Raw genomic sequence first — 7,432 nt, 5'->3', positions numbered from 1 at the left:
CTTCCTTTTATCTTTTTTTCTGATTCCCTCCTCTCCCTCTTTTTTTCACATGCCACTGCTGGCTTCCGGCCCACTGCTCTCTGCCTAGGGACATTCTGCCCCCCCGCAGGGAGAGTTCCAGCCTGCCTCCTCTACCGGTGCTGGACACGACAAAAGGCAGTGCTCCACATGGCACAGCACAGGGCTCAGCGATCTCTTTAGCTATCTTTTGTCCTTTTCCTTCTTCTTTCGCTTCTTCTTTTTTCTTCTTCATCTCTTTTATCTTCATGCCACATTTATACAGATTCAATTTTTCTTTTTTACTGTTTGTATTGTTATTTTGTCTTTGCGTGTGTATGTTAGTTTGTTTTTTTTATTTTTGCTCTTGTCTTTGTTTCTCCATTTTCTCTGTTTTTTTTCTCCTCTCCCTCTCTTTCCTTTCACTACTGGCTTCCAGACCACTCCCCTTCACCTATGGCTTGTCTGATGGCCCAGTTGGGGAGATTTTGATTGCACTTGTCATATTTAAACACAGCTGGGGAAACCATACTCTCACTCAACTACAACCCAACCGGCTGGGGGATCTCCCCTTCAAAGGGCTGGGGGAAATCTGCCTACAACTCAAAGCCCTACAAGTGACTGGGGGAACTCCTGTCCACTGCTTGTGTTACTCCACAGTGCTGCGGGAACATCCATCCAAACTCCATGCTATCTCTCCTACTCAGGTAATTCCACCCGCCATCCAGAGTGAGCTACACCAAGGATGGTACACCCACACATCCTCCGTGGCACTCCAGTAAAATAAAGAAACACCATATGCCATCCAAAGCAACATAAGGCACACCACTATGGCTTTCATGGAGATCAGCCAATGAAACACCATCCTCATGGGCCCACAACCACCGGATCAGCAGCCAGTGGGTGGTCTATAAAACTCGGATTCCAAAGAACAGAATACTGGTTGGCTAGGGTAGGAGTGAAGAACAGGAAGAGATAGTGGTAGCCTTACCCCCAAGGAAGCTACTGGCAGGTAATTCGCAGAAGCACTCATACAAGTCTCCCAAGAGTGAGGCCAGTGTTCTTAACTCTGGAAGATCATGACAGGTTCCACTAAGACACCACATAAACAGCAATCATCCCAACAGCCTCAACAAAAAGCAGGAGAAACAGAAGATAAAGCAAGAAGTCATGATCCCAACCATGTGCATGAAAGAAACAGAACTTGTCCTGCCACAGAAAGAAATCTTCAGAATACTGTTTGGTGTCAAGCAGGATGTAAGGGAAAGAATGCAGAAAAAAAAAACAGATTAAATGATAGAGAGACACCGTCAATGAATGAAAGGGAATTACAAGACCTAAGGGAGGAGGTAACAAAATCCAATAGCAAATTAACAGGAATGGAGAGAGTGGAGTAACATATTCCAAAAAAATTGAAGAAAAATAACGCACACCCAAGAATACCGTATCTGGAAAAATGATATAATAAGATAGAAAGAGAAGTAACAATTTTCCAAGACAAAGAAAACCTCAAGGAATACTTAAAAAGAAACACAATCCTGCCAAAGATCTTTGCTGACCAAGTATGGGAAGAACATCAACACTCACCGAGTAGCACAAATAAGAGACTGTCACATAGAACAACACCCAGAGGGTAACAAAGAGAAAATTGCACCCAAGATAACATTAGCCCAATAGTGGAAATAAGGCAAGAATGAGCCACACAACACAAACTGATAAGATAGACAGCAAAAAATACACCCAACACAAAAGTTACAAGATAAAATCATAGAGTCCACAGACGGATGTAATGACACTGATATCAATGGACTGAACTCAGGCATTAAAAGACAGAGGCTAACAGACTGGCTTAGAAAACAACCCATCAATTTGCTGCCTGCAGGAGACATATGTCAAGCTTACAGACAAAAATAAGCTCAGAATTAAAGGCTGAAGAATAATATACGAAGCAAATGGCAATGCAAAAAAGCAGGGGTAGTAATCTTTTTTTTTTAATCTTTTTATTGGGGCTCATAAGGCTCTTATCACAATCTGTACATACATCAATTGAGCAAAGCACCCTTATACATTCATTGCACCCGTCACTCTCATAATTCACCTTCCAATTGGGTTCTTGGAATCAGCTCGGTTTTCCCTTTTATTCCCCCCATCCCCCTCCCTCCCCGATCCCACCCCTGGTCCCTTGATAGTTTATAAATAATTATTATATCTTATCTTACACTCCACGGCGTCTCCCCTCATCCGCCTCCCCCTTGCCCATCTCCCAGAGAGGAGGTTACACATAGATCTCCGAGATCGGTTCTCCCTTTCTACATGCCCTTCCCTCCTGGTGTCGCCACTCCCACCGCTGGTGTTGAGGGGTTCTTCTGTCCTAGATTCCCTGTGCCTCCAGATCCTCACTGCACCGCTGTACATCCTCTGGTATAACCAGGTCCGCAAGGCAAGGTAGGATTGAGGTCATGGAACCTGAGTTTACTTGTGTTTCATGCACCATCTGTTACAGATGGATCATGAGATAACTCATGATTTCTACATTCTGTCTTCCGATGCCATCTGCTTGGATATATTTTAACTATTTCTTCTTTTTAGGATGATTACATCAGTAGTGAATGTATCAAATTCGATTGTCTTCATGTTCTTTTTGTTTATTTAGCATTTTGGTTAAATCAAATAGTTACTATTTTCGTCTTCAATTTCTGAATGAGATGGCCTCATTCAGAAAACGGAAGGAAATGAATGAATCTGAAATACTTTTGGAAGTTTTGACGATGATTATTCAGATGTTCCTGGTGAAAAAGAAAATGCAGATGACTGTGTGAATGAATGTTTTGATTGTTCTGAGGATGCTTCCAGTGACAGTGATGTTATTAGGCCTGTAAAGAAGCATACAGTGGCAGTGCTTTCAAGTAATTCTGACACTAACGATGACAGTAATTCTGCTTTGGTGAATGAATCATTTTGTAATAATGTTAGTAACAATTGGAGTGAAATGTACATTCCACCACTTTGTAAATGTTTGAAGGTCAACCTGGGGTTATTACATTTCCAATTCAATGTGACTCTGTAACCCTTGTGACTAGTCAGATGTTTGGGGATGACTTGTTTGAATTGTTTTGCAAGAGTTGTGCACTTATCATGATAAAACCTCAGTGAATTGTAAAACATCACCTAAATCGCTCAAGTGGTCTCCCATTACACAAACACACATGAAGAAATTCTTAACCCTAATTCTTCAAATAGGACAAACAAAAAAAGATAGCTGGACAGATTATTGGTAAACAGATCCTCTAATAGTTACCCCAATATTTTCACAAACTATGTGTTGTATAATACATTCAAATAAATGTGGACATTCTGGCACTTTAATAATAACATGAAAATTGACAATAGCTATGGAAGACTCTAGAATTCAACCTGTGCTGGATTATTTCCTTAATAAATTCAGGACACTTTACAGACCAAAGCAACAGTTGTCGTTGGATGACAGGATGATTTTGTGGGGAGGATGCCTGAGGTTTCTAACATACAACCCAGCAAATATTACAAAGTATGGTTTCCTTGTTAGGATGGTGTTCAAGAGTGACACAGGCGTTATCTGCAATATTGAAATTTATACAGGTGCTGGGAAGAAATTGGAAGAACCTGTTCTCTCAGTTCTTTGTCCTTATATTGGTAAGTGGCACCATATCTACCAGGATAATTACTGTAACAATACCTCTACTGCTGATTTACTACTGAAAAACAAAACTAGAGTCTGTGGTAATATCAGAGTGAACAGATGTTTACCGCTAACGCTAAAAGCCAAAGCATCAAGAATGAAGAAAGGTGACACAGTTTTCTGTAGAAAAGGTGACATTCTTCTCCTCATATGGAAAGACAAGTGAGATGTCAGAATGATATAAACAATTCCTGACACTTCTCTCTCAAATAGAGTAAAAACTGGAGAGGATATATTGAAATCTGTATCTATACATCAGCATAATGCCCGCAGGAAGGGAGTTGACCGTGCAGATCAAACCTGTTGTATTATCCTATTCTAAGGAAAACAATGAAATGGACAAAAAAATTCGTTCTTTATCTCATAAACTGGACTTTTCAATTGTTATAGAATTTACAATGCCTTGAACCCAGAGGAAAAAATGAAGGACAAGCAGTTTCCCCTTTCAGTGGAAAAATCCAGGATTACTGAAGATGAAAATGAAGGCTCTCTGGAACCAGAGAGAGAGATGTCCAGCCCAACTCCTAGTAGAGCAGGTATAGGACCACATAAATATCTACCAGGAAGGCTGTCAGGTGACATGAAGTAGCATGAACCTAGTTCATTTCAAGCAATGGGCAAAAAAAGTCCTACCATGGATAAAAGAAGTGAAACCAGGTATATTTGCAAATTTTGTAACCTACCACTTCACAGAGAAAAATGTTATACAAAGTACCATACATCAAAAAAATACTAGGAACCTTTGTTTATTTATAGGTCCAATGCTAACTACAATATATGAAATAATTGTAACTGTTTAGGATAAGGTCTCCACAACTAATCAAACCAAAGGGCTAGGTGATAATTTTTGCACAGTATTTCAGGGATAATATTGGCACACTGTCTTTGTTTCTCAATGTAGTTGTAGAGTGTAGTTTTAGAGTATTGTAACAATAATACATTGTATAACAATGGAACATATCAACAAATGAACTCAGGGGAACAAATAATGTATTTTTTGTTTGATATACTGTATTTATTTTTACTGTTTTTCAAAGTAATATGGATTATGTTGATTATTTTTCCAATAAGTTTATAATTTCTTGAGGATTATAGTTCATAAAAGTAATAATGTTATACATACATGGAAAATATTGTTTCATAATGTGATACATTGTTTTATAATGAAAAACTGAAAGTTCTAAATAAATATGATAAAATGTTGATGAAATGTAAATCCATTTATTGTTTATTGCGGAAAAAAACTAACAGCCGAAAGAATACACGGCCACTTGAGCAAGTTGGTTAAAAAAAATCTAGGATTTAATGGGTTAATCTCTGAAAAAATTGATCTCAAGGTACAAGTCATAACAAGAGACAAAGAGGGGCACTGTATAATTTTCAAGGAAACAATAGACCAAAAACCAGTGAGCGTCATAAATATATATGCATCCAAAAAACCCATGAAATTAATAAACCGCACAATCCAAAAGATGAAAAGAGAATCACAGGCTCAAAAATTATAGTAGGTGACTTTATACCGCACTCTCTGTAAAAGACAGATCACAGGGAGAGAAATTTAACAAGGAGGCTACAGATCTAAACAATATAATTGGACAACTGGACCTGGTAAATATTTTCAGTTTTCCACCCATATTAAAAAAATTCATAATTTTTTAAAGCCCGCATGGCACATACTCTAATATAGACCACATGCTGGGGCATAAATCAAACCTGAGTAAATTCAAGCACAGAGATGTTATACAGACATCTCTCTCCGACCACTGTGCCATAAGGCTGGAAATCAACAAAAGGACTATGAAGAAAATGATGGAAAACAATTGGGGGATGAATAAGTCTATTGCAAAAGGAGTGGATATTGGCTGAGGTCAGAGATGAAATCAGGAAGTTTCTAGAAACCAAGGAGAATTGAAATATGACATACCAAAACATTTGGGATACAGCAAAGGCATTTATTAGTGGAAGGCTGATAGCAATATATGCACACATGAAAAAGGAAGAGAGACTTGCATTTGATATGCTGGCACAAAACTTACAATTAGAGCAGAGGCAACAGAACAATCCTACTAATAGCAAAAGGAAACAAATAATAAAAATCAGTGATGAGATACAGGAGAGGAAAGCAATAAAATTATGGAAAAAATTAATGCAAGTAAAAGTTCGTTCATTGAAAAGGATTAACGCAATTGATAGACCATTGGCAAACCTAACTGAAGAATGGAGGGAACAAATTTCTATAGCAAGGATGAGGGATGAAACAGGACACATTACAATAGACCATAATGAAAGCCAAAGGATAGTTACACAGTACTATGAAGGCCTGTACTCGAATGAATTCAACAACTTGGAAGACATGGACAAATACTTGGAAAAACAATTCCTCCCTAGACTATCCCAGATGGATTTCAATAACATCAACAGACCCATAGCAATAGAAGAAACTGAAAAGGTCATCAAGGGATTACCAACCAAAAATCTCCTGGCTTCATAGGAGAATTACATCAAGCATTCAGGGACGAACTGACACTAATCCTACACAAACTCTTCCAGAACATAGAAAAAGACAGAAAACACCCAAACTCTTTCTATGAAGCTCGCATAACTCTGATAGCTAAGCAGGCCAGGATCCCACAAGAATTGAGAACTATAGGCTAATATCGCTACTGAATATCGATACAAAAATTCTTAACAAAATACTAGCCAATTGAATACAAAAGCATATAAAAGAAATAATTCACCCATGACAAAGTGGAATTTATAACAGGGATGCAGGGTTAGTTCAACATATAAAAACTATTAGTATTATTTGCCTCATTGACATGAAAACTTATGAGGACCACATGATAATATCAATGTGTGGGAAAAGCATTTGATAACATCCAACACCCATTCCTGTTTAAGATCTCAAGAAGATAGTAATGGAAAGAAAATTCCTCAATATTATACAAGCTACACATGGAAAACCAAGAGTCAACATGGTAATCCAGAGAGAAAAGACGAAATCAATTCCACTGAAAATGGATCCGATGAGGATGCGCCTTGACCCCACTCTAACATCATTCTAGAGGTCCTAGCTAACAACATAACACAAAGAAAAGACATCAAAGGTATTTGTCTGGGGAAGGAAAATTTGAAACGATCGTTCTTTGCAGATGATATGATCTTTATATATCAAAAATCCCTAAGACTCCACAAGTGGAGAGTTGAACACAATAGAGCAGTGGTGTCAAATTCAATGAAAATCATTTGGTGCAACAGGAAAGATTCACACGGGCCACATGACATTTGAAAATATTTTAAAATATATATTTTGATACAGGGATATAGATAGGATAATCAAACACTATATAATTTCTTTTATTTAAACATTTATTTTATTTATAAAACTAAAATTATTCTTTTTTTTTTACCGGAAACTTGCCAGAACTTTCCTCATACTAGTTTTCACTTACCTCTTATGTTGTGACCGAAAAATAAAACAGAGTAACTAATAAAAACCACAAAATGTTGGACAGCTGACAAACGTGATGCACAATCATAATGGCTTCCCTCTGAAAATGTTAACTAGCGCTGTCGCTGGGTATGACTCATAACAGCACAACCCAGAGTGCTCTTTTTAGCCTTTTCACTGTTGAGATCTGTTTACATTAGGTGACAATGAAAGTGGTATATATATTGCTTCCAAGCGTCACTGGAACTGAGACAGCACGTTTGTAC

The sequence above is a fragment of the Tenrec ecaudatus genome, chromosome 2 (genome assembly GCF_050624435.1).
Source record: "Tenrec ecaudatus isolate mTenEca1 chromosome 2, mTenEca1.hap1, whole genome shotgun sequence".
Classification (NCBI taxonomy): domain Eukaryota; kingdom Metazoa; phylum Chordata; class Mammalia; order Afrosoricida; family Tenrecidae; genus Tenrec; species Tenrec ecaudatus.
Note: the sequence above shows the minus strand (reverse complement) of the source record.